This window comes from Taeniopygia guttata, chromosome 3 (assembly GCF_048771995.1).
Source record: "Taeniopygia guttata chromosome 3, bTaeGut7.mat, whole genome shotgun sequence".
Classification (NCBI taxonomy): Eukaryota; Metazoa; Chordata; class Aves; order Passeriformes; family Estrildidae; genus Taeniopygia; species Taeniopygia guttata.
In genome coordinates this window covers 10695560-10715003 of record NC_133027.1, presented here as the reverse complement: position 1 = coordinate 10715003, position 19444 = coordinate 10695560, and the positions used below count along the sequence as shown (strand labels likewise).

Here is a 19444-nt window from a genome sequence, read left to right as displayed (position 1 = left end):
AACAGTGTGCAACACATGAAGATGCAGCAGTTGACCAGCATTCTCTGAGTTTAAGCAAACTTCTGCCAACAACTGCAACTGGGCAACCACAAAGTTTGCTCATGTTTAGAACAAGTATAGAATTTGATCTGTTTGCTGGCACATCTTTATAACCTGGCAGAAGTAAAGAAAGGGTGTGCTAATCTGAAGATGGGGCAAGGTATTTGAAGCATTTAATTTGTCCTGGGATGCTGCTTAAATTATTTTGGCACTGCTGTTCAGTACATCAGTGAAAGGAAATGGACAGCTCAAGGGGTTTGAGTTCGATGGAGGTAGATGGTTCAAGTTACCAAGGTGATTATACCTTCCCTGGACTTTCTCTGTGACCATAGGTGCATCACTTGACCTTTTTGTGCCTCAATTACTCATTTGTAGATGCTAATAGCATTCTCTGCCTAAAGGGGAAGTCGGGTTAATGTAAATGCAACAAAATGTGTGACATTTTCAGAAAAGAAAGAAACAAAAAAAATAAGTACAATACATTATAGTTTATTGTTGGTGCAAGAGTCCCACTCATATTGGTGGAGACGTGCAAGAGTGTGATGCAGGGACAGCTGCACTGGTTTGCAAAGCACATCACTGCATTTAGGCAGAGCTGCATCAAGAGAAAAAGGTTTCAAGCAGGTTCAAAGAGGCCTGGTCACAGCAAGGCATGAATGTGACTGTCCTCTTTATGGATTCCTGTCAGTGTGTCTGCAGGGTGCTGATACACACAAAGATTTTACTGACTTCCATTTCCAGGAGCACAGGCATATCTGCCTCACTCCACTGCAAATGTTGACATGTCCTTAGGAGGATTTTAAGGAATGAGTGATCAGAGACCCTAGGTGCAAAGCACTGTGAAACAGAGGGCTTGGAGGATTTTGGGGTGTATCTGTAAATACTGCAAGATGATTTTTTCCTACTTTACTGTAATTGCATAGTAACATTTTAAGTGCATTGTAACAAAAGAAAAATCAATGTTCCTTTTCCTACCGCAGTGTGAATTGACACAAGGCACAAATACAAAGCTTGGTTTGTTGTTATTTAAACTCCTTTAATCCTAGTAACTGGTGCTTGTGGAGAAGGGAGGCATACTTGGAGAGAAGCCATACTTTTTCAAATTGATTAAAAACACCTTTTGAACAATAAATAACTTTAGCTGGCTGACCTCTAAAGCAAATGATACTACAAAATTCTGAAGTATACAATAAGATTCCTTTTCCCAGCACTTTTGAATGTTGGCTTGTCAAGTATTCCTTTTGACAAGCTTCCGCCTAAAAGTTCCGTTGTCAAACAAGAATGCTTCCAGTAGACATTGCAGGTTAAAAATATTCAAGAGAAAATAACATATTTTTGCTCAGTGTGGGTAATTTAAGTGCTGTTTGATCACATATAGATAACACTGGAGAAATTGCTGGCATTGTTTCATGGCATCTGATAGAATAAGTCAATAAATTTTACTACAAGTTGGCAGCAGGAAGAGCTGCTGCAGGTCAGGTCTGAGGTGAGCACAACTTTTATAAGTATTGAAGGAGACAGTGAAATTAAGTCAGATTGCAGGAGCTGGAGAAAGCAAAGAGCATAAAGCCAAGGATGTGGACCTAGGTTTTTTCTTTCTTTTTGTTTTTGGTTTGGGTTTTTGGTTGGTTGGTTGTTTGGTTTTGTTTGTTTTTGTTTGGAAGTTGCTTGTTTGTTTGTTTGTTTTCCTCTGCAGAACTGACTGGCTTATAAATTGGTACCATAGACATTCAATCCACAACATCTGTCAGTCATTTTAAAAAAATATACAATAGGTCAGAAAAGCTCAAAAAAGTACACAGGGTAGCATGAAAGAGACATAAATGAGCAAGGAAAAAGGCATCTGGTATGAAGATACATTAGTTTACTTTTTGAAAGGATCTCACTCTGCAGGGATCTCACTTGCTTGTAAAGCTTGGCTGCCTAAATGAAGAGTCTACAAATGAAAAATATTGTTATTTTCACAAATGTCACCAGGCTGCAAGTGCTTGCCTACTGTTAACCCAGCTGTCTACCCAGCTCTTATTGCTTCTTTTTTTTTTTTTTCCAGTTAAACACAAACCAATACAAAAAAGATCTCCTCAGAAAATAAGATTTTGTTATTTCCCCTTAGTCCTAATGTATCAAATTTCTAACTGTTTTCCTCAAGGTCTGAGAGGACAGGATAACTCAGCTCTTCTCCAGCAAAAAGCTTGCTGAAACCTTTGTATTTCTCCACAGATCCTGGTACTCTTTCAGCAAACAATTTTTATCACCATATCTGCTGCAATTTAAGGTGAAGGAAAGAAGGTCTATTTATGCTTTTTATGAATTTAAAATTACATATGAAAGCATCAATCTCAAGCTCTAAGTGTTGAGTTCAGAATAACCTCCTCTCTCTCAGCTATAGCTTAAAACTGGAGCTGCAAATTTCCTCCATGGGTTACCAGGTTCCATTGCAGTTTACAAAGAAAACACAAACACCAATAAAGCAGAGAATTTTCTTCAAAACTGTGTATTCAAGCTCCCAAGAGTCCTTTACAAGATGTGGCAGAGAATCTAAATTTAAAACGCAAAGCACATGAATTCTAACCTAAGCATTCAAGTGCTGCGAAAGGCCCATTGCTTCTTGTAAGAAATGCTGTTTCACAGATATTGGAAAGTTTATTTTGCCCTTTAAAAGGATGTAACACTTATTAAAAGTCAGCTAGGAAGTCAAATCTGGTATCAGCTTCTGCCTGTGGTGCATGAAACATTAATGAATCAAGTCCAGAAATCTTACTGGCTAATCCATTATTGTACATAAGTTGCATCTTCATGTCCTGCAGTGAAAGGGGTCATTTGCAGAGAAAACGTAACTAAAAAGAAGGCATATCTGTAATAGTGGCAAGCTGTCTGAATTGATCTTCTTTTCATGATCCCAGAGAATGAGTAAGTTCAACCAAATGTGATGCATCTTAGAGTGCAACACTACAGAAACTGGGGCATCTTTTATTTACCCCCATTATTTAGACATTGGAACATTTCAATATTTGAAATAAACACAGGCTTCTTTTAAGTCATGCAACTTCTGTTATAGGTCACTGGAGCATTTAAGATAGACACTCTGAAATCTGTTTAATTGCATTAACAATTAATTAATTTTATTGTATTAATTTTATTCATTTTTCGGCAGAACAGAATTATCATCTACAAAGAGATAAAATTTTGTACCATCATAGTAATTTTTTATGAACAGGTGAACATTTCAGAAAGTTTAAAAGCCACCACTGCAATTCATAATTTTATCTAGCATTACACAGGCTTCACATCCGTCCTCTTAATAAAATGCAAAAGATCAGGATCCTAGAGGTTCAGGTGTGCAGTTATTACACTGGGAATGTCCACCACACAAGAACAGTCTTCTGAAATTTCCTTACAACTAAATTAGATTTTGCATTGTGAAAAGAAAGGAAAAAAAAAAAAAGGTAAGGTCTTACTAATTTTGTTTTTCATACAGTGCTCAAAAAATGAAAGTAAGAATTATTTCTACTTTTTCAATATTATTATACTGAGTGAATTCTCAGTTCTCTTTAAAGATGTACATTCCAATCCACAACATTTAAATTCTTGACTTTTTTTTTTAATTTGTTGGTTAGGTTTTTTTGGTCAACACAGCAAATTTCAGTAAAAAAATATTTTTTGTCTTAATTTTTTTCCAAATTAAAATATTTCAGACCTTTATTTCTAGAATGTTTGTGTTTATATAGAAATTCTGTTCCTCTTAAAAAGTGACATCTACTTTTGTCCGAACAGTTGCAAGCTAGTCAAGGTTCTGATATTCCGGTCAATTAAAAACTGAACTTCAGTATGAAGGGACATTTTTATGAAAATATCATATAAATCCCTACTATTTCAGCCAGCTTAAATATGCTTCTTCTTAAGCTAGAATCTGTTTCATAGTATATGTGAGGTTATTACTCCTTCAGCCACGACTCAGGTTTCAGCATCAGAATAAAACAAGTTTAGTACATCATTTGTAGAGAAAATCCCTTTTCTTTATTCTGAAGTGTTAACTGGAGTTAGCTCTAATTTGAACATGAAAAAAATAGTCATTGTAATAGCTCTAAACAGAGGGTATTCGCATCCATCTCCACTTCTGCTGTCATCTACAAGGCCTGATAAATAGAAGTAAATAAATTATTTATTAAGACAAGTTAATTCAGTGGTTTTGTCCACCTTCCATTCTCAAACAGTGACTCAGCCACTTAGAAAAAAGGAGAATGGGGCTTTTTTTATAGTTAGTTTTAATGACTGGAGGTTGTTTGTGTAACCCTTGAGAAACTGGCACTTCCAGGGTGATCAATGTGCTGTCCGGTGACCCCGTGGTGCAGCATTAGCCCAAGGTCAGTGGGGAGCAGGAGAGCTGCCAAGAGCTCAGCCGCTCTCCCTGGATGTGGGAAGCACCCAGAGGCAGCCCTGCTCCCCAGGAACAAAGACAGTGTGGTTTCCAGCTTTGCCTCTCTGTTAGTTTATTACCAACAGAAGGGAAAGAGGGATGCCTAAGTCTTTGGGGGCTTCACTCCTGCCTGCTCAAAGGGTTTTCTAGGTGGCACAGTAATGTTTTAGATGACAAACATGGCAGTCCTTTTCTAGCTGATATATAAGCTCAAACTGTACCATTTTAGTACAACAAAACTGACCTTTCTAGGTTAGACACTGTCCAACCTATATAAAAATACTTATTCGGAACAATTTATTATCAGTATAAGGAATTTTCCATTGTAAAACTATCATTTTAGAAATGTATAGATTTGTCTTTTCAAGTATGCCACAAAAAAAAAAAAAAAAAAACTGCCTGAAAAGCTCAAATTCTCTAACTTCACCATTTCTCAGTATTGTAACTGAAGATAAAAAAGGAGGGGAGGGGAGGGGAGGGGAGGGGAGGGGAGGGGAGGGGAGGGGAGGGGAGGGGAGGGGAGGGGAGGGGAGGGGAGGGGAGGGGAGGGGAGGGGAAGGGGAGGGAAGGGAAGGGAAGGGAAGGGAAGGGAAGGGAAGGGAAGGGAAGGGAAGGGAAGGGAAGGGAAGGGAAGGGAAGGGAAGGGAAGGGAAGGGAAGGGAAGGGAAGGGAAGGGAAGGGAAGGGAAGGGAAGGGAAGGGAAGGGAAGGGAAGGGAAGGGAAGGGAAGGGAAGGGAAGGGAAGGGAAGGGAAGGGAAGGGAAGGGAAGGGAAGGGAAGGGAAGGGAAGGGAAGGGAAGGGAAGGGAAGGGAAGGGAAGGGAAGGGAAGGGAAGGGAAGGGAAGGGAAGGGAAGGGAAGGGAAGGGAAGGGAAGGGAAGGGAAGGGAAGGGAAGGGAAGGGAAGGGAAGGGAAGGGAAGGGAAGGGAAGGGAAGGGAAGGGAAGGGAAGGGAAGGGAAGGGAAGGGAAGGGAAGGGAAGGGAAGGGAAGGGAAGGGAAGGGAAGGGAAGGGAAGGGAAGGGAAGGGAAGGGAAGGGAAGGGAAGGGAAGGGAAGGGAAGGGAAGGGAAGGGAAGGGAAGGGAAGGGAAGGGAAGGGAAGGGAAGGGAAGGGAAGGGAAGGGAAGGGAAGGGGAGAAATTTTCTAGGCAAGTATGCCTTCCAAAGAATAATTTTAACAAGACTTTATAGTTAAAAACAAATTTTAAAATAAGGAACATTAAAAATATTTTTGGAAAATAAAATATTAATAGGTTTGATTTTAGCAAAATTGTTCTGTATATTTCCTTTAAAACTATTTCATTACAACTTTTCCAACTGTAGAATTTCTTTGTGAATCAGCAATTTTCCAGAGTAAAGATATTCTGTGGAAACATTTCCAAAATGCTCTGGATGTAAATATTGTCACTTTTATGGTACCTGTACAAAATAGCAAGCAGTAAGTAAGAGTATATGTATAAACATAAATAATATACAATTTAGTTGTTCCTTTAACCAGGATTTTGAGAGAAAATTAGTCTTTTGGGGTTTTGTTTTGGTTTGTTTTGGTTTGGTTTGTTTTTTTTTTTTTAATAGAGAATATGTGCAGAATTCATGTACATTGTATTCTGTTATCTACTAACATTTTTACATACATATTTTTTTAATAAAAATTATTTCTATATTTCTGAGACCCCCATTCTGCTACTTGTTTATAAAAGTGTTATCAAACTCTTGGTTCACATTTCCTATGTTATGAGGTTGAGACTCCTCTGTTCACACAAACATACACGTGCACAATGGTGAGTTCAGCAGTGAACCTCTGACAACAAATATAAAATGAGAACTTAAAGCGCACCGAGATTTACTTAGGCAAAGTTTTATGTGAGAGCTAGTAGGAATCATAACAATGTTGGTCAAAAAAAAAAAAAAACAAACCAGGTCACAAGAAAAATAAATGTCTTAAAATGTATTTACATGCCTGATTTTTTAAGTAGTATTTTAACCCGAGGAAAAGTAGCAATGCATCAAAATTTTTTCCACAAATTGTTCATCCAATTGCAAAGAGCACCACCACATTTCTTTCCAAAGGCCCTTCCATGCCCTGCACAGAGCAGTGAGGAAATGTAATTCTCTGCCAAACTGGAAGTACCTGGCCAAATCCCTCCGGCATCTCCAGTCCCATAAGATTTCTGCTGTCTCTATTTTCTCCATTTTGTAAATCCTTTAAACACAAAAAATAGAAATGTGGAAACAAGCCTAAATGTGTGAGGGGAACAGGGGTGGAAAGGGGGGTTCAACAGGTTTTTGAGCCATGCACATGTTAGCACATGGTTCACATTACAGGCCAGTGTGTTCAGAGCAGACCACCACACCACACAGGTGTGAGTCTGGGAGCCATTGAAGTTGGAACACTGAGAATTTTCCCAGTGTATCACAATTACAGAAACATCTGTGCTAAACAACTTTGTGCCAGTTTGCTGTGAAAATTTGTTGTTCAGCAGCCCCCAACATTTCTAATATCTTACTTGCTGTGGGGTGGTCTCTTGTGACATGTAGTGATCACTGGTTTCAGAGCTATGAAATGGGTTCTTTTTCACACCTTCCTTTTATGTGTGTGCTTACCTATTCAGAAGATTTTCTGTTTTCATATATCGCATGATGTGTACTTAAAGATAAGTAAAAATTAGATTTAAAAAAAATATACGAGGGAAAGGTCTTGTGGTGGATCAAACATATTAAACAGCTGAAAATATTAATTCCAGGATTAGAAGCAAAAATATAGTTCAAAACTGATCTAGTATTGCCTAAGGAAGTGGATGTGGGAATGAAGGTAAAAATTATCCACTTTTTAAAGATAATATTCCGTATTTTATAAAAGGTCAGAAAGTGACCTCTGTGCCAGCTAGGGTACTTTTAGGTACACAATAAATAGCACTAACAGGACTGCAACGATTTCCACCTGGAATGTGGCAGAAATGAGAAAAAAATGTCTCGAAGACTCGGTATTCACAGAAGCTGCTCCGAATTGTGTGACGCTTCCTTACTAGTCACCTGTCCCCTCCCACTTGTGTTAAGTAGCATGGCCAGATCTTGATGTTATTGTAATTGAAAAAGGATCATTTAATAAACTGCTGAATTCAACCAACAGTTGATTGTTGCTGATATTAGAGAATCTGCTCTGGGATTTGTCTCACTGATTTTAGCAGTTTAAGGATTAGGTGCCTGCAGCAATATATGAATATCTCTCCAAATCTCAAGGAATCAGAAAGGTACTTTCAGAGACAGTCTATCCTGTATCACAACCATTTTCTGAAAGCTGGGCTGCATCACCATCCAAAAAGACTTGTATCTATTTTCTCCACTGCCTACACAATGGACTTTAGTAACCAATTTAAATCAAATGCTTAATATTTGAATGGTTAAAGTAAAGTGTTAAGGATTCCACTGTCAATAATGTTGTTGGGTTAGAATTTATAGCATGACAAATTTCTGTGAGGCATTTTTCAGCTTCTCCTCCAATGTGCTGGTCCTTAGCTGACAAGTGGCTAGCAAAGCCCACGATCTACTTTTGGGATTAACCCTGATCTTTCCATCTACAGACAACCAGTACAATTCTTCTCAATGATAGATGGATGAAGACAGGAACAGCATTTTTAAAAATCTTTATTTGTAAAAATAAATATATCTGGGGCAAAATCAAACTATTTGGCTTGCTCGCTTAACATTCCTCTCTAAAAAGGAACCTGATTATTTGCGCTATATTTACAATTACATATTTGGTCAAATTGAATCCAAATGTCAACAAATTACTGAATATAGAGTAAAGAAGAAAAAGGTAGCAGAAGTGAAAAGTTCTACTAGTGGTGATCATTGACCATTCAATCAAGACTTAAGTTTCTTTTCTTAGTTTAGAGTATCCATGCAGTAATTTAACTCTGAAAGATCAAAAATGGACCTACTGAGATGAATCCATACATTCTTTTCAGAGAAGTGTTTTAGTGAGTTGGAGTTGTGTCAGACTTGTTTGCCGTTGAAGTTTTAGGAAGGCAAAATGTCTGTTTAACCAAAATTTTCAAACCGTTTCTCACTCACTGCACAGTTAGTTCCCTTAGTAACAGCTCATAGCTACATACAAGAAATATACTCCATGCAAACAGAGCCGAGTTGCCAAAAATTCCCATTCTGCTCAAAATGTAGCCAATGTTTACCAAACCACTTCGTCCCAAAAGAGGCCATTTCCATAGCAAGTTATGTGACAGATTTTCTGTGCATGAAAATGACCACAAGTCCCGTTTTTGCTATCAACATTTCCCCATTTGTAACAACAAAGTATTTGGCTCTTCATCTTCCTCCTCAAGCTATCTTAATGAAAGCTGTTCTTAAAAGACAGACTTTTTGAGTTATTCCTTTTATGAGGAAAATAATGGGTTTTTTTGTGGGATTGTTTTGAATTTTGAATTTTGTAATTTTGTTTTTCTCAAGAATTGCTGGAACATTTTTTACATAGATTTTCACCAAAAAAAAATCACTTACAGACAAAAAATATGAATACAAATGTTGGAAATGGATAATGATCAATTAAGAAAACTATGAGTGAATTAAAGAATGGATAGAATGGAAGAGTTATGCAATTTTAATGATATTTGCCATTGCTCTTACAGCTATCAGCATCCCTAAGTAAAAGTAAATTATGAATCTTTTTAACATTAATTTGTATTATTGCTTCACATTATTACTCTTTGGCTCAATGATATAAATAAAAAATACAGAAGAATCAATTTGTGTCTGAAATATTGGTTATTTCAAAGCAGCATGTTACTAATCCAAGAATATTGAGCCAATAAAGAAATTAATTTCATATTTAGCATCATTAGATTCACAATATCCATTTTGGCTAGTAAACTCTCTGGAAATTTTCTAAAGGATTGTTAGGATACAATGTACAAAAGGGAACATAGCAGCATATTGAATAAATGATGGTAGGAAGATGCACAAAAGGATAAATGAAACCTAAATGTGCTTGAAGGCTAACTTTTCATCCTTTTGTATCTTACATTCTAATTGATAGGATTTACTTGAAGGTAAGAAACATCATGAAATGCATATCCACATATTCCCTGCCCATAGCAGCAGAATTGAAACTAGATGGTCTTTAAGGTCCTTAAGACCCAAAACATTCTCTGCTTCTATGATTATGTGAAATGTAAACTCTAGATAAAAGTTAAGAAAAGAAAAATTGTTTTAAAAAATATGTAGGGAAAAAAACCCATAATTATCAAGGAGAGCAAAAAGAACAGGGGATTTTATCCTTTCCCTATGTAAGAGTATGGTTGGGTTTATTTCTATAGTTTCAAGAACAACAAAAAGTAAAACTTATATAGAGTGCTGTAAGGTGTTCCCTCACCTCACCCAGTGTAAACACAGGGTCAGTGAAATTACTGTAGGGTAAAATCAGAATTGCAGGCAGATAGAAAGACTCCAAAGCTGCAGAAAGAATCACTCACGCAACCTTCAGTGTAGAATCAGAGCTTAAAGCAATGTTAATCTAAGTTATTGGTGGGGAGGAAAATCAAAAGAAAAAAAAGAGAAAATAAACTAATAAAAAAAGAGAAGGAAAAATGAGGGGAAAAAAAAAAAAAAAGAAAGGAAAAAGAAAAAAGAAAAAAGAAAGAGAAGCCAAAAAAGGGAAAGGGAAAAAAAGAGGCAGATATTGTGATTGCATCTCCTCCAGTAAATACTGGAGGCCAGTCTGCGGCAGGGGGCCAAAAGGACGTGGCATGACTCACACTCTCACCACATCAGCATTGCTGCAGCCAGATCGCTCAGGCAGCTCCCCAGACCTTGCCAGGCACTATGCAGGAGCTGCTTGCTGGCCAGGGCTGAAACCATGCCCAAAACCGTGCCCAGAATTGTGCTCACAATTTAACAGTCTGCCCTGGCCATGTTTCACTCACCAGTACTGACACTGCCACAGGGAACTCATTTGAGGAGTGTTGGAGAAAGGCTTGTGCAGAGAAGACCAATGCTGTGTCTGTATGGGGAGCTTTGCCTGTGAGATTTTGTTATTCAGCTGAAAGGCCAACTTCCAGGGCAAAGCTGAACGCATTTCAATAGAAGATCAAGTCTCACAAAGGGTTGCCCAAGTTCTTACAGTCTAATAAAGAGTCAGCAAATTTATGTTGTAGTAAAAACAATTGGGAGTAAAATTCCTTTAAAAAATACTCCATTCATCTGACTACAAAGTGAGTTGCAATAAATACAGTATTGAGAAACAGAGCAGCTTAGCAGGGTTTTAAGTAGTCTCTGCATTCTCGCTGCTGCTCCCACACATGCACACACACACAGGCTGCCACCCTCTCCTCTCGTGCTGCTAAAAGCAAACAGTGGATATGACGGACAAACATTGCAAGCACAGATGTGTCCATTATAACCAGCGTGAGCCATGCTCAAGAGGAGTGCTGTCACTTCTGAAAATCCAAGTGTGTCCGGCTGCGAAAAAGCAGTGGGGTGTGAGAACAAAAGAAAGAGATGTTGTGATTAAGACAGGGCTAATGGTTCATTAACAATATCCAAGGCCTGGCTCTACAGCTTAGAAGTTAAGGATATATTTCAAAATTACCTTTTTCCTTTTTTTCCTTCTTGTTGTTGCTGTTCACTTCTTTTCTCTGCCTTTTGAAAAGGATTTGTAGCTTCCTTCCTTGCCCTTTTGTCTGACAGCTCCTAAAATATGAAGCAAATGAAAACATAGATGCAGTGAAAACAATATTTTTTTTCTTTCTGATCTCTTTTCAACTCTCTCTATGATGTGTGAATCTAAGGCCAGGATGGGGGAGAGAGGCTGCATTCCTTGGTTCAGTGATGTTCCTACCCCAGCTGTTGGGGGTCCCACTTGGCAATCTGCGGGTGTGTGTCTGTGCTGATAAATGAAGAAGTCCAGTGAGTGGTCTTCGGTGCAGTAGGGCTGCTGTCAGATGTCCAGGGACAGATCACAAATTAGCATGTGCCAAAAACCTTAGGTCAGCTAGATTTTGGAACAGGTTACCAAGACAAATCGTGCAATATCCATGGATGGAGGTTTTCAATCCTATCACAGAATCATAGGATGGTTTGTCTTGAAAGGGACCTTACAGACCATCTCATTCCAACCTCCTGAATAGGTAGGGAGACTTTGACTGGACCAGGTTTCTCAGAACCCCATCCAACCTGGCCTTGAGAACTTCCAGGGATGGGGCATTCATAATACCTATGGGTAACCTGTCCACGTGCCTCATTACCCTCACAGAAAAGAGCTTTTCCTAAAATATAAACTAAACCTGTCCTCTGTGAGGTGGAGAGCTGAGGTGGCTTTCTTGTGAAAGTTCTTGTTTCAATCCATAAATAGAAGAAGTAATTCAATTAACTACATATAAATCACTAAAGTTTGGTGAGGAGTATTACCCTCTTGTATTCTGTCCTTTTTTTTGCCTACTGAGATTCAAACTTTCCAGTGATCATGTCCTGGGATGCTCCTGGAGGCCAGGGGACACCCAGAGGATACCTTGTGCAGAGGGTTGTTATAAGATACATGGTAATGCTTGTATGACCAAATAAAACGAGAAGAAGGTGCTAGCTAAAGCAGTGAACAGCAATTGCCTGTACTCCTTAGCTGTTAACACCCTCTCTATCAGGGCTGTAGCTCCTGCCAGATGCCACTCGCAGACACAAACCTTGGCAACATTTGGGGACTACCTTTTTTGGGCAAAGACAGAAATCCAAACTGCGTGATTCCAAGCTGTGCTGTCCTGCAGATTGGAGACAATTTGTAATTAACAGGCAGTCCTGCTGCCCTAGCCATGGCCAGTGGATAGTCCTGAGCAAAACTGGTAGGAGTGTAATCCTTTCATGATCACCACGCTTCAGTTTATAAAACCTGTTTTATTTTCCTAATAACTAAATGACCTTCCTGTGTTAGCTTCATGACTGGAGATTAATACACTCTGGGATCAGTGCCCAGTCACTTCTGCCAACACAGGAGCCATTCCAGAAGACATGTTCCTCTGACTCCCTGGTTAGATTTCAGTATATTGCAATTTTCCATTTGTAGATTATAATTTTTTCCAGCCCATGGTGTTCTGCTAACGTGCTAGATCTATTGGAAAGTAGAATCAGCAGCACTTTCCCATGCTAATTTATCTGCCACTGTGGCAGTATCTAAATGTCCACTTGAAATCTCCTTGGCTAAATAAATCTTCCCCTATTATAATGAACTGTGCAGTAATTTGTTCTTTACATCATCCTGCTTTAGATGTTTAGCAGTAAGGCTGGTTATTAGAGAAAAAAAGCTGTCATGAAACTGTACAGTACATATTCAGCATCAAAAAACTGATCACAAATGTGAACAATGCATCATTATGAATCTGATCCTGCCAATCCTTCATATATTTTCAACTTCAAGTTCCTGTGGGAATGCCTAGAAGTTTATTTTAAGACACAAATTAATAACAGATACAGGCAGCAAATATACAGGCACTTCCCAGGCATGACTGGAGGCCACCACCACCCTCTCAGCTGAGCAAATCCCTTTCAACTGTGGAGATGACACTGCTCAGTTTAAAGCAAGAAAACCATGAAGTGGAACAATGGGTTAGAACCTCTCTAGTCTTGCCTGAATATGAGGTAGAGGCCTTCTTAATATACATCCCTACCCCTCTTCTACTCCAGATGCCCTTTTACCAAATATATGGGCATCCATATTAGTGGATAGACAATTTTGGGATGATAATGGCATGGAAATCCTTCAAAATTAGTATCTTAATCAACAGCTCAGAAACCATTCACTGAAATCACAGTAATGATGCTAATTTTAACTAAATTATTCATACAAGAGATCATGACATGTGGACCTTTAAATTTTTTGCCAATGTTAGCATGCAGTTCTTTTATATAAGTGCCTCACTGAGAAAGTATTGCCCTGCCAGAGTAAAGAGCTGTGGCTGACATTGCCCTGGCTTAGAAACAAAACTGGCTGTGACTCTCTGGGCTGCTGGCACTGATGCACCATTCATGCCTGCAAGAACTGCTCTGTTCAGAGCAGCACTAGCACAGGTGTGCAGCAGGACAAAGCAAGGTGCACGGGACAGGGACAGCAGCACTGGCCTGCACACCAGGAGGATGTCAGGATCCTGGGGTGGTTTGTCAGGATGGGCGCATAGAGCAAAACAAAGGAATATATGTGGGGTAGAAGCTTAAATGGGCTTGACAGAAAGATCAGCCAGGTGAGGGACATGGGATTGGATCCTTTGGGGACCATAAAAAGGATATGGAGGTCAGAAGTCAGGAGACCAGGAGCTGCTTCTCAAGGAGACCAGTCCTCAAACAAAGTCCATTTTAAAAATACCTGATTTATTTCAGACACTTCCTCCCATCACTGGTAAGCAAACCAGTGCACCAATCCTGGGGATGCTCAGCTATACAAATCAAGGACAGACCTTGCTGCCAGAAAGGAGACTGACATGAAAGGCATTAAACTTGTGGATACAGTTTGGGCACTACTGTGATATGCACAATAAATAACATGAATAAAAACAGACCTACCTTTTAGCAGCCATATCCCATCTATATTTGTACATCCACAGCCATAAACATTATAAATATAGGTGAAATCACCCAATGTATATTGAATGCAGATATTCCAGGATGCCATAAAACACACAGAAAAATGTGATTTGATTACATAAGCAGCTTTTTTAATGAATAAGGTCTATAGATTTTATAGTATTCCTCTCTCAAATCTTGTAAAATACATGGAAGTCTTAATTATAGCTGAAGATATCTGAACTATGTTGGCCTTTGATTTTATAATACAATATGCAATTCCTGCTGACATAATAAACCAATAAATTCAGTATTTGTTATAAATTAGCTTAAATTTATAAGACTATCAAAATACCTCCTGGCTCCTGTTAATATTTAGGAAACATTTCAGAAATGTTTCAGGTTCTTGGCTGGTAGAATTGCCCTACTTTCTGCTGAGCTTCTGTTGATCCAAAATCTTGAAGTAGTCAACAGTTATATGTACTATAGGAGTAGCACACATGCAAGTGTTGTGTATGTAGATGAGAGAGTTATGGAAGGAATGGAAGGAAAGCAGAAGTAGTAGTTTCTGTGTAAGTACTTCTTCCAGTAAGAGGTTTGAATCCAAGAGGCCCATCCTGAGCCAGTTATAAATCACACTTTGCTTCAGAAGGTATGAAATAGATGGGCTGCATTTCAATAGTACCCTCAGATGCCTGCAGGTCCTGGCCACGGACGTTGAGTTTTCTAGTGTGCAGCCAGCTGGTGAAATTCATGCAGAACTAGTCACGTGCTTGGCTTTGCAGCCTCATGTTGGGACTTCAGCTCTTGGTTTTTGGTCAAATTCAATCAGCACTCATGTGAAATGAGTTCCACTTCTCAACATGGAGATAATTAATGTCTGGCTCACATCAAAAGGAGCCAGGACTCAAGTGCTGTAGCTGAATATGGTTTAAAAATGTTGCCTCTTGTTCTATGAGTTGGTGCCCTTGACGTGGCTCCTGCAGCTGCAAAGAACCAAACCCATAGTTGGAAGAAAAGACAGGAAAAGGAGATGTGACTTGTTTGCTGGTCTTACCAGGTGAAATATGTAAAAGGAAGAGACAATTTATTCTGCTATTAAAATTAAAATTTAGAGCATGTATTAACATAGGCTGGTAATGTTTTGTGATAGAAAACAAGAAAAATTTTCTCGTCAAAATACTAATTAACACATAAAGGAGTTACAGATGCTGTATTTAGGTAGATTAGCTAAATCATAGCACAAATTGTAGTTTCTTGAAATTCTCTCCCCAAGGCAAAACAAAAATGCTCAATGGTCGGGATTTTTTGTTGCTGTTGTTTTCCTCAAAAAAAAAAAAACTTTAAAAATACCTTGCTTATAAAGTGTTATACCTTCTAAATTATGCTGACTTTTGGCTAGGTGCATACTTTCTGCTGAAATTCACACCATAACCTGAGACACCTTAATTTAGAGTAGGCATCTACTCAGTCAGCTGTTGAGAAGAACAATATAGAAATATCCATTCAAGGCCTTTCATTCCCTGGAAGCCTGAGGAACATTTTGGATATTTCTTTTCAGCACTAAAGCTGGTCAGCTTATGGTAGCATTTTCTCATTTCAGTTTTTGCAGGTCCAAACCACAACGATCCACAAGGGGATTAAAGCATATATTAATGAGCTTTTTAGCCCCTGTAGATTTTTCCTTCTAATTTGCCAGAATTTTATGTACCCCTTTCCTGACCCTAGAAGTGATATTTTCCTCCATCTGGAATGATTGTTTCATGTTAATATGTTGGTTTGAATATAAAACATAAGAATGTTGGTTAGCACAAAAACTAATGAAGGCTCTGGGGTTTTTAGCTTTTTTGGCTTTATTTAATTTTTCCTTAAAGAAACATTACTCATTTGTTCAGGGCAAGAATGTAAGGTTTCAGATGTTATTCATGCAAATCTAATGTAAAACACAAACATCAGGCAATAAATCCATATTTAGACACCTAAATAAGCAGCCTGATTTGACACATTAGCATTCTGGTAAAAGCCTACGTTTTATTTCCTGACCCCTGTCATCTGAATTCAGACAGACTTACTAAGAATTCAAACTCCATCTCATAGGAGGGACTGTGTACTAACTGTTATAACCACCGTTATGACAATTAGACTGGAACAAGATCCCTGAGAACATTAGAACTGGACAAACTGACAGCACTTTATTCAGGTCTCTCATCTTCTAAATGACCACTGTAAAATGGTACCATATCTCCCACTGGATGAAAATTCAGCTTTTCCAGTTACCCATGCAACTTATCCCAAAGAGGGTCTGGTAACAGAGTATATTTTCGAGGTCAGAATTTTCTTGTAATTTTCTCTTGCTAAGATTTTCAATTTGTTCCAAAGGGGTTTTTTGTGTTGTTTTTTTTTTTTTTTTAATTTGGATGGCGTTTTTTTTGTTTTGTTTTCTTCCTTCTGTTCTACTTATTACAAAATAAAAGAGCGAGCCTTGAGTTAATGGAAAACAGTAATCGTTGGGCCCACTGAATTTTTAACTAAGGAGTTCTGCAAGAACAAGTAAAAAATATGCAAATGGTAAACACAAAAGTGCTGAAGTAGATACCCATATATGGTAAAACATATGAGTTAAATACCAAAATATTTGGCAGAAACACATGACAAGAATCCCTGTCCAGAGCCAAAGCCTCACAGACAAAGGGCAGAATTTGCCGCAAGCTTCCCTATCTCAGCTGCACACAAAGCACGTTTCTTTTTTGGATGCATCTGGACCATCATCCATTATGCATTCCATATGACATCTCAATGGGGTTTACTTCACCTGCTTTCATGAAATGAAACTTATTCTTCTTGCGCTCATATAATAAGAACATTTGCTACTGAATATTAAAATGTGTGCAACATGTGGCAGACATCTGTGGTGTGCTGCCATTGCACTTGACTTGCACAACAAAGTGAGCCATCTCACCTTCCAAAATCAACCCTGCCCCCTTCAAAATACATCTTATTTCACAAACGCAGGTGCAAGGCAACGCACCTCAGCAAACACTGAACGGTTAAGAGCTTCAAAGAGGTTTTGTTCTGCCGAGTTTTGCTTAGATGTGTCATGAAACAGCACAGGAATCAGTTTTCACTTGGTCTATTCCAGGAGCTTTCAGTAAGTTGGGCTTTGGTTTTTCTTTTGTTCTGCTTTCACTCATTCTTTTTTCACCAAAATCTAAAAGAACCCTAAAAATGCAGGTGACTGTTAGTGGAAGGCAGTTTCATGGATCCACACCAGTGGAGTCCATCAGCCAAATCATGGCCATGAATGGATTTTTTAAACTTCAATGGTGAGAGTGATGTGAAACACATGATCTTCTTTTACAGTAAAAGGGATTTGAATGAATACATCTTAATTTAGTGTTCCAATGTCTTAAGAGTATGCACAGGCCAAAACTTTGTAGCTTGTGTTTTTTTAGGAACCAAAGTAAGATAAATAGAATCGAGATCCTTTTCTATTACATGGGTTCCTGAAATCTTTTCATTATCCTTACCTAATCCACTTTACCATCTGAATCTCACTGCCTCTCCTGAGCATCATTGTCTCATCAAGTTTTGGCTTGCAGATTTGGAAAGTGGAAAATCTGCTTCTTCTCTCAGCCTGCATCCACAGAAGATGTATATGCAAATGTCAAGCCTCTCGTGCCCAAATAGCAGCATGTGCTGCCTCTGTTCACATAACTTGGAGTAATCACTTGCACCTGTGCCATATGAGTTCAAAACTCAGGGATTTCACTCTTGTTTATTATCTGGCAATGCATATACTTGAAATTTTATTTTTTAACATAATTCTAATTGACAAGGTAGTATAAGAGCATATTAAAATAAATTCTCTCTCTCTCATCTATCACCTCCTTTAGTGGTATATATTTTCACTTGCTTTGCACTTTCCTGGTCACCAACTTGAGGTGCAAGAGCCTGAAAAACTCAGCCCATTTTGTATAGAAGCTGAACTTTTGTCTTGTATTACTTTCTTAGGGTTTATTGCATCAGAATTTTCTCCCTGATCAGCTCTTAGTATGTAAATGAAAAGGTATTCAAAATTTGTTCATCTTGCATTAGAATAAGAAAGATCACAAAATAAATTCAAAACAGACAGGATTTTTGGGATAAGTTCAAATAATTCAAAAAGAAACAAAAGAATTTCCAACACATAAGGAATTTCTACAAGCAGGTTATTGGTCATTCCTATCTGGTGTCTGCAGTTCAAGGATAGACAGTCCCAAGCTGATTGTTCCAGGATAGCTACATCTACCACCTGACTGTAAGCCAGGTGATGCTCTGGCTGTTCACAGACAGGAACAGGAGCCACTTGTGTGGGTACCATGTGCCACGATGTCTGTTTCAGTACCAATGACCAATGCCCCCAGACACATATGCAGTAAAACACCATTTGAAAAAAAGCTGGAGCAATGTCCCACATAAATCAATATAGCTGGCTCTGCAAGGTTTTCCACAGTGAGCTCTCTCATGAGTGTTGCAGGTATGGAATACTTGCAATGGATCACAATTACCATTATTAAATTAATTATTGCAGAAATTGATAGCAATTTTGTCTGAAAAGACCTTATTTTAATTCACAATTGAAGCACTTCCACCACCCTTGCACCCTTGCACAAAAATACCTTAAAAAAGTAATCCAGTAATCCTAATTAATCACTCTTCAAGGGACATTTATGCTGTTTCGGTGGAAAAAGGAAAGTTTAGGCTGACAAGAATTCTGTGTGTAAAGCACTGGCTTTTTGGACCCATTGCTGTTGTTTCTTTGATGTCAGCACTGCAGGGCAAAGTACTTTTATGATTCTTCACAGCTTCACCATATCAAATTAAATCTAGAAATAGGCATACATTTGCTAAAGAGACGATCAAAGCCCCATGACTGTCAGTGTTTAAGAGACCTTTGGACAATGCCCATAACACTTTAACTTTTGGTCATCCCTGTAGTTCTCAGACAGTTGGACCAGATGATCATTGTAGGTGTCCTCCAACTGAAATACTCTATTCTATAGCATACAGGAAAACAATAAATCAATGGAAGTTATAAACAGCCAGATCTAAACTCAGGATACAGTAAAATTTGTGTCCTGGCTTCCCTTGGTGCACTTGTGAGGGCTGACATAGAACAGAGACTAGACGGAGTTAAAGAACAAAGTAGGTATTTATTAGGAGGCCTCAATGGATCCACCTTGGGCAGCACAAGACCTCAGCCAGGGTTACACCCAAGATGAACCCAAAATGGCCACCAAAACGGATGACTTGTCACAGGACCTCACTTTTATAAATTTTGGTCCATTAGGATATTGTCCAATAATAGTTATTATAGATATATAGCTAATTGTCTAATTATAGCTTTAGCTTATGAAGTCCCATCCCTCTTGTTTTTCTCTCCTCAGTCAACCACTG

General features: G+C 38.5%; 1 long non-coding RNA gene across 5 annotated transcripts in view; it reads right to left on the bottom strand.

Annotated features, from left to right (window-relative positions):
• Nucleotides 1-19444, bottom strand: part of LOC121469659 (uncharacterized) — a 319414-nt gene that overhangs the window by 277768 nt on the left and 22202 nt on the right. For 4 of the 5 annotated variants that reach the window (XR_012054825.1, XR_012054824.1, XR_012054823.1 and 1 more), the window contains exon 2: nucleotides 11055-11155. This is a non-coding gene — a long non-coding RNA (uncharacterized lncRNA). Of the gene's footprint in view, nucleotides 1-6374; nucleotides 6657-11054; nucleotides 11156-19444 lie in introns of those variants that run through there. The other variant, XR_012054821.1, reaches the window with a different exon arrangement.